General features: G+C 41.9%; 1 protein-coding gene across 3 annotated transcripts in view; it reads right to left on the bottom strand.

Annotated features, from left to right (window-relative positions):
• The window catches only part of rev3l (REV3 like, DNA directed polymerase zeta catalytic subunit), an 84,802-nt gene that overhangs the window by 55,701 nt on the left and 16,493 nt on the right, over window positions 1–12,608 (bottom strand). The gene's annotated exons all lie outside the window — the stretch shown is intronic.

The following is a 12,608-nucleotide window of genomic DNA, read 5'->3' as shown; positions in this document are numbered from 1 at the left end:
CCAGAATCACAGAATATGTGCTCACTATTCACATCCACGATGATGGTGGTGGACGAAGTGGGGGGGGGGGGGGGGCGGTCACCTCTCCCTCAAGAACTTGATCAAGTGCCAAAATGTTCATGTAAATGTACAGAGTGGTGGTCTGTGAGAGCACGCAGGTGAGCAAACTAGAAAATATACACCACACACATTTGGTCAAGAGAGGTAATAAAATAAAGGGCCAGTATTCTGACAAATGCCAGAAGGAAAACACCTTTGGACTTTACTAGTTTAGTTACAACAATAACTTTCGGGATAACTATCTAACAACAGACACTCACAGAAACGTGACTAAAATTTTGCTTGTCTTTGTGGGACGTCACACCACTCCCTCACCTTTATAACCCCTTTCTTTCTCACCCACACAGATCATTCTGGTGTTGCATTGATCAGTGATCAAATAAACACAGCAGCAGTACATTATATCTTTCCATGACAGTATGTGTTAAAAGGTACTGGAGCCACTCTCTCAGATAAGGAGACAGATTGTCAATTCCAGTGTCACTCCAGCTGCAGTTACTACTTGGGCAAAACACTGTAAGTGGCTGCTTCCAAAAATCGCTTACTGATACCATTACACTTGGGAGGACCGAAGATTGCATATGTGACTTTGAGAGACAAGAATACATTTACACTTTTCAAACATCTAGCTAAAGTGTGTCTCAAACCAACTCCACAGATGGTTTGAACAATCAGGTTTCAATCCATCTCGAATGCTTGCTGGCTGCATTTACACTTCACACAACACTTTTTTGATATCTGATAGTTGTCCAATCAGCATGAGACACATGAAGTTGCTGAGTATAAATGGGGTACTTATTGAAATCTATTTACTGAAAAAATGATTATTTTGAAAACCATCTCATTTCTAATCAGACATAGCAAATGAAGTAATAAAGTAAAAAGTAAGTGAAATTGCATTAGAAAAACAATGATGTTAAGATCAAATTAATTAATCAACCGGAGATGTGAATAATAAAATCTCAAGGACATGACATGACCCTGTTTTGCAAAATACACTAGCTGCTATGCTACGTTTTGCGAATGGACATGCAGCGCATTAATAGCAGTGATTGCACCGTGCAAAAATAATCTTCTAGTATTCAATATTTTTGAAGCGTGGACAGACAAGAAAGAGAAAGGGGGAGAATACCAGATCCCAGGCCAGATTTGAGTATGTCATGTCTTGAGCCAATATGATGCTTCATTTAAATTTTTTTTAAGATAATTTTTCTGGCATTTTGCCATTATGGGGCAGCTTACAGTGTAGATACAGACAGGAAACATAAATATAAAGAGAGAGGGTTATGACACAACGCTGTGAACACTGTATGTGTCGAAACCACTTGTCTTTGTTATTCTGAGTTCGGGTGCACCTCTGTTCAGCATTTCTCTCTCTGCTGGTTACAAGCACTGCACACTCCACAACTCCATTTATGGAAAATGCAATCCTAAACCCAATATGCTCTTCCAGGAACAATTTTTCCCTGATATTGGCGGTGGTCTAGAAAAGACATGCCCACACAGAAAAACACAAACACCCCCCACCCACGCAAAATCCTTAAGCCTTTCGAGGAAATTGGAAGTGTTTCTCCAATTTTGTGTGTGTGTATATTGCCCGGCAAACGTATAAATATTGTCAAGTCCGCACAGAAATAACTGCCCTAACCCTAACACTGCCAGGGTAGCATCACTGGCACCATCCCTCATATTCTCTGCCACTGTTCTAATGAGTTAATTGCTGGTGGTGTGTGGTTATGTCCCTCCATGATGTTGGGGGCTTTCCAAATGGATTCCAGTAAATGTTAAGGAGTACATCACTCATATTAAGATCCTTAAAGAGAGATTGTACATAAATTCACTAAGGAACAGTGAAACAAATATCACACTTATCAGCCACAACATTAAAACCACATACCAGCTTTAATGTTGTGGCTGATTGATGTATATACTGTGTGTGTTTATGTGTGTGTGCGTTTGTGTGTGTCTTATTAGGGGTGGGGTCAAAATGACCACAATAAGAGGAGGCGTGAACAGAGGAGGGTGACATCATCTGCCCCTCGAATTAACAGAGAGGAGAGAGGTGATGAAATATGCAGATGAGCAGTAAGTGTATGAATGAGAGCAGAAGAGGACTTTAAATTCCCTGCTTTAGAAACTAAAAATGCAGGCCAGGTGTGCTCGCACCTTTGCAAAGGAGTCAAACTGTTGAAGCCCGGCCACGGTGGGAGAGCTGTTATGTTTTCAAACTGAACCGCTACGTCGAGGGGGCTTTTTTTTTTTTTAAGCTTTTCTAGAAACATGATGGGAAGGTGACTGAAGGATTCTCAATGAACCATCAAGAGTAAAGATTGACACGAGCACTTTACAATACTCAACATCCACTGGTTCATTAATGGACTTTTGCAAGAGGTGCTATGGGTGTACAATAAAGCCTGTCACATGGTTCTAACACCAGTCACTGCAAACTCACGCACTCATCTGCAAACCTCTGCTGCACTGACTGCTGACAGCTCCTTGTTTATTAGTGTGTGGTATCACTTCCTCTACAGGCTATTTCTAAAAACACACTGGAATTCAGATAGCTAGTGTATGTGTTGAGGGAGTGCGTACACACTAATTGCTGCAGATTGTTCAGACACAGCTGCAAAGGAGATGATGCAAAAGTTGGTACAGCCCTAAGGTAACAAATTTTGTGCATGCTTAGTGTATTAGAAATAGTTTAACCACAAATATAAACATGCTGGTTCAACTTACTTACAATGTGTACCCTTATACATCATGCAAGAGGGAGACATTTAGATCATCCAAAAAAATATAAAAAACATGGCTGTGAATAAACAGAGTGACTGTTACGGCGCTCAATCCTGGGACGAAGCAGTTATGAGACTGCCTTTCTAAAAATACCAATTCAGGTGCCCAGCATGTGGCAATTCAAGTATTTTAACTCAAGTGGTCAGTATAAAACACATGCATGTTAGAGTGGAAACTGTTCTGATTAGACTGGGTGGTGAGAATGGCTGTAGTACTGCTGCAGTGAGATCGAACAGTTCAACACTGTTATGCAGATCGTAGACAAATCCTGGAAAACTTGGCAGTGCTACTGCAAGAAAGAGACATGAAATCATGTATTTATGTCAAGAATCCATCAATCTATCCGCTGCATTTGCTGTTGTGGCAAATAGAAAACAATGGAGCTTTCAATCATAACATATGATCTTACTCAGCAGATGGAGTTTGCAAAGTTGTCAGAGGATTTCTTAAAATACTGCAAGGAAAGAAAGGTAAAAGAAGAGGCAGGCTCAGTGACCTTGAGAGAGCTACAGGCAGGCAGTGCTTTTTGTAGTCTGGGCAAACCTCCAATACATCACTGTCTCTGGTCACGATTGCTTGCCGGCACGATAGGCACAGCATTTAGGGGGATACATGAATGCAAAATCATTCTCAAGGAAACTCCGATTCTTAACTTTAATTGGTAAAAAGCAAAGCAGCTAACAGTGTTCTGAATCCAACTGTTTTAATATACCACCCCTGCCTCCCAACAACCAACGATGACCATTGAGTCCTGTACAGTGAAGGAAAAATGTAAACTCAAACATAACATGCAACATGTTTTGAGTATAATCAGCAAAGCGTCTCCCAAAAATAAATTCACACTGTAATAGGACGAGCTAATAACAGGGTGTCCAAGCCTGCAACTTGCTGGGTAAGTCTCCCTCTCTAACTGTGTCTGGGCTTTGTTAACCAGACAAATAGGTGGGCCCTCCCTCCTGCTGTACGGCCAGGCTTGTCCTGGCTGGATGCCTGAGCAACAAGCCAGGGCTGAGGAGAGATGACGTCCCAGCCTGGTTGTTCCCAAACAAGCTGGAGGACTTCCTACACTGCTCCTGTGCACAATGCTTAAGGCCTGGTTAAGGCAAAGTAAAGATGTATTTTCTCACATATTTCCTTCTGATAGCAGCATTTTGTGCCAAATCCTCACATATCAACAAGACAACAGTACAGATATTTCCACATCTAGACCAATGCATGAAATATATTTTTGACCTGCAAATGTACAGACAACCTTAATCAAATCAGTGTAATTTGGACTAAGCAAGAACCAAATTGTAAAGTGCATAATTCCTGTCAGCTGTGTTTAAGGTAAAACTTGTGATGGACAGGATGAATGGCAACCAAGTAATTGTCCCTCTGCCCCAGTTTCATGACAGGGAATGACAGTTTCATCAGTTCCCAATCCTTAATGATCACTTTGTTGCCAGCATGTCCCCATTGCTCAAACTGAGCCTGCTGTCGGACAGGCATGGACGTACCTCCATGCCAGCTATGCCTGACAGCACAGTAGAGCCAGTCATTGGAGCAGACAGGATGAGGCTGACCAGATGGTGACTTGGTTGTGCTTCATGCCAGACCTTCGTTAAGCAGACAAAGCAAGGATATATCAATCTTCATAAATATGAAAACCGAAATCGAGGTTGGCTGAAGTGTGATGTTGGCCAGCCTACGCTGTGGTTGTGCAGGCCGGTCTCCCTGCCATTGATTCTTGGTAAGATTCCTGTATGTCTGCCTGACTGTTGAAAAGAGCTCAGATGGAGGCAGCTGACTCGACAGATCCAGACTGGGTCAGGGATGAAACAAAAGCGAGATGGACAACTCAAGGGGTGTTATTAGAACGACACCAAAACCAGGAGAAGGAAAAAAAAAAAAAAAAGGAGAAAAGTAGTTCTTCTCTACTTGCAATGAATCAAAGAGTTGTGAAAATGTATACCCTTTAACATCAAGAACCCCCAATCTATGACCTACAGGAATTTCAAATGACATTCCAATCAGACTAGACTTATGAATCCCACTCTCAATTATTTAAGCTCTTTGCCTCTCAAACAATGAACAGCGGGTGTAACATGATGATGCCCCCTCTTAAGTCCTGGATTTCTTTGCAAAGTAGAAACTCTACAGCTGATTGCTCTCTTTCCTCTCTACTGTCCATCCATCCACCTCTCACCTGTTCTACCCATGACATGAAAAACAGTGGGTGTTACTGGGGCATCCTAGCAGCTGGTCTGAGGCATGTCCTATGCAGCTATGAGTTCAGAGCGGGCCTGGGGCCTCTGGTAAATGTCATCCCTCTTTCCGTCATTCCCCATCATTCTTACCCATCTCAAAATATAGCCACAATGTGCTTGGACAATGCGCAATGTGTCCAAGCACATTTTTTGACATATATGCATTACATGAAAGGAGTCAATATGTGTATGAACACAGTTGTCAATATTTGTATGAACACAGACAGACAGAGAAACAGGAAGATGCACACACCAAAGTTGTCAAGCTGGATTCAAACCAGTGACCTTGCTGTCACAGGGCATGTGTCTAGATCGCTAATAATTATATTAATAATAGTAATAATAATAATAATAATCTTTACAATTCCAACAGGGTTCCAGCACCTGCAGTGCTTGGACCCCAAGTAAAGGTAAAAACACCACGAATAAAAAACATAAAACAATAGGGGATGTAATGACACCTCTAACCTCTAAATCTGTTAGGTTTGATCCTGTCATTATGTTTCAGCAAAGTGATTGGCAAAATGACCGGCTGCACTGCATCTAAATATTTTCTATTTCAAAGGCACGTAGTTTTTTCAGACAGAAATTGGATTTTGAGGGGTGTCCTGTGGCATAAGGGTTTAAGATGTTGACCATGGATACAGCACTTGCTACTGATTGGTTAGGACAAAATAACACCTCCTCCATACCACAAAAAAGGCTAATATGAACACATAGTCAGTCTGAAGTCAAACAAAATGGCAGTCTGATTATCAGGCTACATTTGTGAAGAAGAAAGTATCTCTGAGTCAAAGTTTCTGCCTAAATATAATTTTGACATGTCTGAAAAACCGACTATGTATATGAAGATGCAACAACAATACTTTAGTGTGATTTTTATGTTTCTGGGAATAAATTTTCTACATTTGCAGACCTAGAATTTTGGTCTGTAACCTTCCATCGTGCTGAGCGAACACTTAGTGCCCTTTGAGGACATCCAGCACAGGTGTAGATATGTATGTGCATCTACAAGTAATGAGTGGAAAAGATATAAAAAGTCCATTCTGAATCTATACTGGGAAAATAAATGTCTATGCTTTAAAAGCAACCTTCTTGAAACAACTTAGAGATTCAGTATTAATTATTTATATTTTTAAGCAAAACATCATTTTGTAGGAGAATGTGTCACTTCTTTTAAATCGGTTCAAATTAAAACATTTTTCTTCAACATAACAGATTAACTAATCTGTTATCTGTTTAGGAGCTGTGGAAAATGTAAGACAAGAACTGTGGATCTAAAAGAGATATGTGAAAAGAGAAACTACAAACGCTTGGACAGCATTCTAATCTGTCCAGTCCAACCAAGTAATCTGTCATCTGTCTGAGGACTGAGAGCCTGCAGAGAGATCTGTAAGACAAGAGGATCATGGTCCAAACTGAGCTGGTCCACTCCAGATCCCCTGTTACCAAGATTACTATTCATCATGTGTGAGTCAGATGTTCTCCACCTCAATGAGGTCAGCTCACAGACAGCTGCACACTGGAGGGAGGCATGGGACAGAATGGCAGACAAATGGAAATCTCCCAGTGTCTCCCGGTCTCAACGCACCAAACTGCATCAGTCAAATCAATCACAATTGGGAAGGTGTGCATGTATGGAGACACCTCCGTGCCATCCTAAAAGAAATAAGATGCATCATGGCCGTGCTGTGACAAGTCGTGTAGATTAACCCTGCAGCATAAAGTGGTGAAAATTCCACTGAGTGAATGTCTGGCCGCTGTCCAGGTCTAGACAGCTATCTGATGCTCATGCTAATACCAAACTGGACCCAATTAAGTTTATTATTACTGATAAAGTTAGCACAGCAGCATTTGTAGATAGGGTATGTGTATAATCTTATGTAAAACCGGTAAAACCAGAGTCCGCTGTGGGGATATTGGGTTCACCCGTTTCATGTTTATTCAAAATGCGTTATAGGTTATTTACTGTTGAAGCCTATTTGTTAGGTATGTCCAGCACATTTAGTCTGATCTAATGTATGTTCTAAAATCAAGCTTGGAAGTTGTGCAGCATTGTTTTCTACGTTTGTATCTGGCCAAATGTTGAAAAGCAACAGATGGGAGTAGAAGCGCTGCAGTTTTAAACAAAGTCATGGTTTTGTGTTGTTTCATTTAGAATTCAAATATCTTGGGGTTTACTTGATCTTTACTCTGATTTTGCGTCAAACACAGTTAAACAGTTTTATTACGGGAAAAAATCTTTACTTCATTAATTGTTAACGATTGACCAACTATTGATTGTTAATGTGGCCGACTATCGATTAAGGAAATTGTTTACAATTTGCATTCCTGAGACCTGTCTAATCAACTGACTGCTTGTGCTTCTCGCCCTGCCCAACTTTCCCTTAAGGGACAAAAGTACTCGGCATTTTTTAATTTAAAATTTACCTGCTGACGCCCCCATTCCTCTCCCAGCTATTGCCAAGGTGCCCCCAGCCAAGGCACTTCAGCTTTGTTCCAGCAGAGGTAGTCAGCAGCCAACAGTGGATGCTTGTGGCCTTGCAGCTCTCAGGTTTGAATGAGTGCGGTGTCAGCGCTGAGGAAGAGCATTCATGCTCAGACAACTTTTCTGGGATAAAAGAATGAGGCCGTAAAACACTCATGTCATGTCAAACAGATCAAAGCCTGAATGTTTCCAGTCACCTGAGCAGGAGTCTTAGGAAGGGCAGACAAGATATAAATCACTAACAATCAGTGCAGAGACAGGGGAGTGGAGAGAGAGAGAGATAGAAAAGCTGTTTCACTGTGGCTTAGGGATTTCCTGTGTACTGTGCATCAAACTTAGAAACACACATTCTAACAACCAACCCCTCTAGGATCGCTCTAAGCCATCCCTCTAAAAGATGAAGAAAAGCTGGCACTCGGGGTAACACCTATTCAGCCAGGTGTCTGTCCACTCTTCCACCTGCTAATTGGTGGCCTCTCCATCCTCCTCTCACCTGGTGTGAAATCAAACCCTATTAATAGAAGAACTCTGTACATTAAGTGTAGATCGAAAGAGAAGAGCGAAAAAAGATAAACATATGCACATATATGCATGTGTGTGTGTATGCATCTATCTAATAAATATATACATACATACACACACATTTATATACATATATCTGTATATACATAGACATATGTCATGTCAGTGACATATAAATACACACACACACACACATACAGTTGGGTGCATAAGTATTTGGATAGTGACACAATTTTTGTAATTCTGCCTCTCTACACCACCACAATGCCTTTGAAACTAAGCCATCAAGATGTGACTCAAAAGTAATTGGTCAAACCAACATAATTATGAATATAAGGATTATTTTTAATACTTAGATGAAAACCCTTTGCAGTCAATGTCTGCCTGAAGTCTGGAACCCATGGACATCACCAAAAACTGGGTTTCCTCCCTTGAGATGCTTTTCCACGCCTTTACTGCAGTCATCTTCAGTTGCTGCTTGTTTGTGGGTCTTTCTGCCCTCAGTTTTGGCTTCAGGAAGTGAAAAGCATCCTCAGTTGGGTTTTTGTCAGGTGACTGACTTGGCCATTGGAAAATATTCAATTTTTTTGCCTTGAGAAGCTCTAGGGTTGCTTTTGCTGTATGATTTGGGTCATTATTCATCTGGGCTGTGAAGCACTCTCCTATCACTTTTTCAGCATTTTGCTGAACCTGAGCAGACAATATAGAACTATACACTTCAGAATTCATCCTGCTACTTCTAACAGCAGTCACACTATCAATAAACACCAGTGACGCAGTTCCACTGGCACCCATAGATGCCCATTCCATAACACTGCCTCCATCATGTTTGACAGACGATGTGGTGGCTTTGGATCATGAGCCATTCTTTTCCTTCTCCATACTCTTCTCTTCCAATCATTCTGGTACAAATTCATCCTGCTTTCATCTGTCCAAAGAATCTTTTTCCAGACCTGGGCAGGTTTTTTTTATGAAGTTTTCTGCCATCTGTCTGATAGGTTTGTTTTGTTTTTTCAGCCTAATGATGGCCTCCTTCATTTGCATCAACACATCTTTCGACTCATATTGAGAGTTCCCACGAACAGCAACCAAATGCAGATTCAAAAGTTGAAATCAACTCCAGACCTTTTATCTGCGTAATTTGTCATGAAATAACGAAGGCCACACCTGGCCTTGAAAGTGATCAATTGTCAATTTTCCAATTACTTTTGAGCTTCTAAAAAAGAAGGAGTATGTATAAAAATGGCTGTAAATCCTGAACAGTTACTGCAATGCAAAAAACCCTTGAATTAAAGCTGAAAGTCTACACTTCAATCACATTTGATTTGTCGATGTTACAAATGGATTGTGGCACTGTACACAGGCAACTTTATGAAAGTGTCACTGTCCATATACTTATGGACCTAACTGTACACACACACACACACACACACACACACACACACACAAGTCGAAAGTTTTAGAACCCACTTTTCCAGTTTTTATTGACATTTCTGCAGTTCAAGTCCAGTGAACAACCTTAACTGGTACAATGTTCAGTAGTAATCATAGTTCGCATCATATAGTTGATGCGACAATCATCTTGTCCTCAAAAATATATTTTCCCTCCTTTTTACCGGCACCTGGTAGTAAGTAATGTATTACTACCACCAGAAGGTGGTGGTAATGCACCTAAAAGCTGTTTGCCAACCACCGCTAAATAACAAAACAAAGAAGACGACGTTACTACGAGGCACCAGTAAAATGTGTTTGGTGTTGTGAGAGTAGATACAATTGTACAAAACAGGAGAAACGTGCATAGCAAAGACTACTAAAGCCGTCAAGAAGTTCTGCGTGGAACTCTTTAAAAAAAAATTAACCAAAATGAGGTGCAGTGCAGTTGCCTCTCCCAGGCAAAGCTAGCATATCATAAGTCTACCACAACCATGCAGTCATTTGATGGCAAAGCATCAGGCAGAATGTCCATCCACAGATCAACAATCAGTGGCTAGCTTTGTCACCAGATGAGGTTTGAGGTCTCTCTCTCTTTCCCCACCCTGACTGAGTAACGAAGGCAAAAATGCAAAAAGAAAAAAAGAGAAATTTCATTCATTCAAAACAGTAGCTTTCTCATACTAGGTGCGAAGCAGCCATGAACTGCCTTTATGTGGCACATATAAAGTTTCAGGTTCAGTAATCTTATCTTGTCCTTCATCCAATTTGGACAACAATTTGGAAATCCACGGAAAATTAATGCAACCTTTGAAGGGAAACAGCTACAGAGCGAAGAGACAGGAGGCAATAGGTCCGGAGAGAAAGCCAATAAATTGGCTTTTATTACAGTGTGGACAGAAACAAAACAGAGAGACATAGAGAACCAGAGAGAAAGCGAGAGAGGGGAGACAAACTGAAAAGAAGAAGAGAGAAAAAGCAAGCGTCTGGGCCTGAGGGAGAGGCAAATTGAGCAATGAGAGAGAGGCGCTGAGAGAAAAGAGCAGTCCATCTTCTGAGAGTGTAATTAGCAGGCTGAGAGTTTACACAAAGAACCCTGTGAACTAGGACACTTTATTCCCATATAACCTCAGCTGACCTACTCCTCAGACTAGAGAGGGAGGGTGGGATAGAAAGCAGGACTGTTTGGCCAGAGTGCTGTGCAGAAATATGGGGAGCATCAGCGTAGGCCATGCAGGCCAAGCATAGCCCAAGGGCAGGAGCAGGGCAGAACCAGGAGAGGAGGGACACACACTGGTGGAAGCGTGAGTCCTGCAGCGAAGCATGATAAGGAGGAGGGAGGAAAGACACCAGCAAGGGTGAGGAGGAGAGTAGTGCAGAGATTCAATTAGGCTGCACCAACATGCAATGTGAAACAAATGAAAGCGCCTTTCTATACAAGTGAAGAGGAGTGAAATCTAATTTAGCTCCAGCCCTATAAGGAAACATTAAAGGATAGATTCAGGATTTTCAAGGCTGTCTTAAAACAAACCCACATGTATTCTCTATGAGAATAGGTCTTGGTCACTATAACTATTCCTACTCTCCATACTGGTCCTGAACCTTTTCACCTGGAACATACTGCACTGTAAGAAGTGGGGGACTAAACGCAAAGCCCTTATTCCATTCAAGCTTCAGCAGTCCCACCAGGCTAAATCAAGCCGGTATCTTTCAAAGTTACAGTCTATTTAGTACAAATTTCCCTCTTTTTGTTTGTCACCGCCACCTATATACCAGTGGATCAGGTGAAACCACAAGCCCGTGTGCATGTGCACAAGAAAACAGCTCAAGTGCTAGTGAATCACCTAATTCAGGGAACAAAATCAATGTGATGGTTTGAAGACGATTTTGCAGTTCACACAGAAATTTATGATGGTTGGGGGCTTTGTAGTTTAGATGCATACAATCATAACCTCTTTTTCCTGACTCTATTTCCACTGTCTATCATCTAATAAAGGCAAAAAATGCAAAAGACAGAAAGAAAGAAGGTCCAAGTGGAGTTCAATCAGACCACTCACACAACTCTTTATAAAAGGTTTGGTTATGCCAGCACTCAGCAGGAAGGCTTAAGGGACAAATATTAAAGTCTGGGCTGAATAAACCCTAGACTACCCCAGCCCCACAAAAGGACCTGTCCAGTTCACTTACACCCCCTCTCAATTTGCCCTCAATGACTGCCAATGTTCAGGCATGCAAGTGAATGGGGCTACAAGATTAGAAGTAGAGGTGGGTGTGGAGGTTAGAAGGGGATTTAAAGAGTTTGTGGAGCTTTGAGTTGAGGAGGACAGAGAGGAGGGGTAAGGGGGGTTGACAGGATGAGGGCAAAGGTCAAACTAGCTCCAGTTGTAAATACTCCCTCTCGGTGCCCTGCTCTCTGTGGCTGCTCTCCTGTAGAGGCAGTCCAGGACAATCCGAGGGTAGGTGAGAGCGTGGGCGGGGAGAAGGAGGAGGGGCGCTAGAGAGAGATGAAAGGAAAGGCTGATGTGATTCAGGGAGAAAGTGAAATCCCTCAAAACTGGAGCGGCATGTCAATGAAAACAAAGAAGTGTGGAGGACAGGAGGAGAGGAGTGAGAGAAGAGGGGGAGAAGGAGGAGTGGAGGATGAGTGAAGGCCGAGTATAGCAGAGGAAGAGAGAGAGGGAGAACAGAGACAGGCATAGACAGTGACCAGCAGAGGGGAAACCCTTAGGGCGCCTGCAGCTATTGGGACACACATGCAGGGATATTTCTCATTCACACAAGCACAGTGGTTCACTGAAAACACATTGGCCACAACATCTCTGCAGTAACGCTGGTCACAAAGACAGCACGCTGCAGAAACTGTATGCTGCCAGTCAATAATGCATCTTTGCTTTATTCGGAGCTAGAAACAGTCCCGGAATTAGGGCTGGAGAAAAAAAAATTCCACTTAATCACAATTTTTATTTAGTGGTTGTTCCAGTCTGCTACAATCTGTCTATTTTTTTTGGGGGGGGGGCTTCGGAAAACTGATAGGCATTAACATTTTTAATGCTGTATGAATGATA

The sequence above is a fragment of the Xiphias gladius genome, chromosome 4 (genome assembly GCF_016859285.1).
Source record: "Xiphias gladius isolate SHS-SW01 ecotype Sanya breed wild chromosome 4, ASM1685928v1, whole genome shotgun sequence".
NCBI lineage: Eukaryota > Metazoa > Chordata > Actinopteri > Istiophoriformes > Xiphiidae > Xiphias > Xiphias gladius.
The sequence above is the reverse complement of the archived record's forward strand: the minus strand, read 5'-3'. Positions and strand labels throughout refer to the sequence as shown.